Source organism: Mixophyes fleayi, unplaced genomic scaffold (genome assembly GCF_038048845.1).
Source record: "Mixophyes fleayi isolate aMixFle1 unplaced genomic scaffold, aMixFle1.hap1 Scaffold_57, whole genome shotgun sequence".
NCBI lineage: Eukaryota > Metazoa > Chordata > Amphibia > Anura > Limnodynastidae > Mixophyes > Mixophyes fleayi.
In genome coordinates, this window is record NW_027448267.1 from 215,976 (window position 1) to 220,484 (window position 4,509).

Below are 4,509 nucleotides of genomic sequence, written 5' to 3' on the forward strand. Positions count from 1 at the left end.
GAATCATGAATTATGAATCATGAATTGCATCATGAATCATGAATTATGAATCATGAATTTAATCTTGAATCATGACTTGAATCATGAATCATGAATTATGAATCATGAATTGATTCATGAATCATGAATCATGAATCATGAATTATGAATCATGAATTGAATCATGAATCATGAATTATGAATCATGAATTGAATCATGAATCATAATTCATGACCCATAAATTATTAATTGAATCATGAATTGAATCATGAATCATGAATTGAATCATGGATCATGAATTGAATGATGAATCATGAATCATTAATTGAATCATGAATGATGAATCATGAATTGAATCATGAATCATGAATCATAAATCATGAATTGAATCATGAATCATGAATCATGAATCGAATCATGAATCATGAATTAAATCATGAATCATGAATTAAATCATAAATCGAATCATGAATCATGAATTGAATCATGAATCATGAATTGAATCATAAATCATGAATCATAAATTGAATCATGAATTGAATCATGAATCGTGAATTAAATCATGATTTAAATCATGAATCATGAATCATAAATTGAATCATGAATCATGAATCATGAATTGAATCATGAATCATGAATAATGAATTGAATCATGCATCATAAATTGAATCATGAATCATGAATCATGAATTGAATCATGAATCGAATCATGAATCATGAATTGAATCATGAATCATGAATTGAATCATGAATCTTGAATCATGAATTGAATCATGAATCATGATTCATGAATCATGAATTAAATTATGAATCATGAATCGAATCATGAATCATGAATCAAGAATCATGAATCGAATCTTGAATCATGAATTGAATCATGAATCATGAATTATGAATTGAATCAAAAATCATGAATCATGAATTGAATCATGAATCATGAATCGAATCATGAATCATGAATCAAGAATCATGAATTATGAATCATGAATTGAATCATGAATTATGAATAATGAATTGAATCATGAATCGAATCATGAATCATGAATCATGAATTGAATCATGAATCATGAATTGAATCATGAATCATGAATTGAATCATGAATCATGAATTGAATCATGAATCATGAATTAAATCATAAATCGAATCATATATCATGAATTGAATCAAGAATCATGAATTGAATCATGAATCATTAATTGAATCATAAATCATGAATCATAAATTGAATCATGAATTGAATCATGAATCATGAATTAAATCATGATTTAAATCATGAATCATGAATCATAAATTGAATCATGAATCATGAATCATGAATTGAATCATGAATTCAATCATGATTCATGAATTGAATCATGAATCATGAATCATGAATTGAATCATGAATCATGAATTATGAATCATGAATTTAATCTTGAATCATGACTTGAATCATGAATCATGAATTATGAATCATGAATTGATTCATGAATCATGAATCATGAATCATGAATTATGAATCATGAATTGAATCATGAATCATGAATTATGAATCATGAATTGAATCATGAATCATAATTCATGACCCATAAATCATTAATTGAATCATGAATTGAATCATGAATCATGAATTGAATCATGGATCATGAATTGAATGATGAATCATGAATCATTAATTGAATCATGAATGATGAATCATGAATTGAATCATGAATCATGAATCATAAATCATGAATTGAATCATGAATCATGAATCATGAATCGAATCATGAATCATGAATTAAATCATGAATCATGAATTAAATCATAAATCGAATCATGAATCATGAATTGAATCATGAATCATGAATTGAATCATAAATCATGAATCATAAATTGAATCATGAATTGAATCATGAATCGTGAATTAAATCATGATTTAAATCATGAATCATGAATCATAAATTGAATCATGAATCATGAATCATGAATTGAATCATGAATTGAATCATGAATCATGAATCATGAATTGAATCATGAATCATGAATTATGAATCATGAATTGATTCATGAATCATGAATCATGAATCATGAATCATGAATTATGAAACATGAATTGAATCATGAATCATGAATTATGAATCATGAATTGAATCATGAATCATAATTCATGACCCATAAATCATTAATTGAATCATGAATTGAATCATGAATCATGAATTGAATCATGGATCATGAATTGAATGATGAATCATGAATCATTAATTGAATCATGAATGATGAATCATGAATTGAATCATGAATCATGAATCATAAATCATGAATTGAATAATGAATCATGAATCATGAATCGAATCATGAATCATGAATTAAATCATGAATCATGAATTAAATCATAAATTGAATCATGAATCATGAATTGAATCATGAATCATGAATTGAATCATAAATCATGAATCATAAATTGAATCATGAATTGAATCATGAATCGTGAATTAAATCATGATTTAAATCATGAATCATGAATCATAAATTGAATCATGAATCATGAATCATGAATTGAATCATGAATTGAATCATGAATCATGAATCATGAATTGAATCATGAATCATGAATAATGAATTGAATCATGCATCATAAATTGAATCATGAATCATGAATCATGAATTGAATCATGAATCGAATCATGAATCATGAATTGAATCATGAATCATGAATTGAATCATGAATCTTGAATCATGAATTGAATCATGAATCATGATTCATGAATCATGAATTAAATCATGAATCATGAATCGAATCATGAATCATGAATCAAGAATCATGAATCGAATCTTGAATCATGAATTGAATCATGAATCATGAATTATGAATTGAATCAAAAATCATGAATCATGAATTGAATCATGAATCATGAATCGAATCATGAATCATGAATCAAGAATCATGAATTATGAATCATGAATTGAATCATGAATTATGAATAATGAATTGAATCATGAATCGAATCATGAATCATGAATCATGAATTGAATCATGAATCATGAATTGAATCATGAATCATGAATTGAATCATGAATCATGAATTGAATCATGAATCATGAATTGAATCATGAATCATGAATCATGACATGAATCATGAATCATGAATCATGAATTGAATCATGAATCATGAATTGAATCATGAATCATGAATTGAATCATGAATCATGAATTGAATCATGAATCATGAATTAAATCATAAATCGAATCATATATCATGAATTGAATCATGAATCATGAATTGAATCATGAATCATTAATTGAATCATAAATCATGAATCATAAATTGAATCATGAATTGAATCATGAATCATGAATTAAATCATGATTTAAATCATGAATCATGAATCATAAATTGAATCATGAATCATGAATCATGAATTGAATCATGAATTCAATCATGATTCATGAATTGAATCATGAATCATGAATCATGAATTGAATCATGCATCATAAATTGAATCATGAATCATGAATCATGAATTGAATCATGAATCAAATCATGAATCATGAATTGAATCATGAATCATGAATCGAATCATGAATCTTGAATCATGAATTGAATCATGAATCATGAATTGAATCATGAATCATGAATCGAATCATGAATCATGAATTGAATCATGAATCATGAATCATGAATTATGAATTGAATCATGAATCATGAATCATGAATCATGAATCATGAATCATGAATTGAATCATGAATCATGAATCATGAATTGAATCATGAATCATGAATCATGAATAATGAATTGAATCATGAATCATGAATCATGAATCATGAATAATGAATTGAATCATGAATCATGAATCATGAATCATGAATTGAATCATGAATCATGAATCATGAATTGACTCATGAATCATGAATTGAATCAGGATTCGAATCATGAATTGAATCATGAATCATGAATTGAATCATGAATCATGAATCATGAATTGAATCATGAATCATGAATCATGAACCAAATCATAAATCATGAATTATGAATCATAATTTGATTCATGAATCATGAATTATGAATCATGAATTGAATCATGAATCATGAATCATGAATTGAATCATGAATTGAATCATGAATTGAATCATGAATCATGAATTATGAATCATGAATTGAATCATGAATCATGAATCATGAATCATGAATCATGAATCATGAATTGAATCATGAATCATGAATAATGAATTGAATCATGCATCATAAATTGAATCATGAATCATGAATCATGAATTGAATCATGAATCGAATCATGAATCATGAATTGAATCATGAATCATGAATTGAATCATGAATCTTGAATCATGAATTGAATCATGAATCATGATTCATGAATCATGAATTAAATCATGAATCATGAATCGAATCATGAATCATGAATCAAGAATCATGAATCGAATCAAGAATCATGAATTGAATCATGAATCATGAATTATGAATTGAATCATGAATCATGAATCATGAATTGAATCATGAATCATGAATCATGAATCGAATCATGAATCATGAATCAAGAATCATGAAT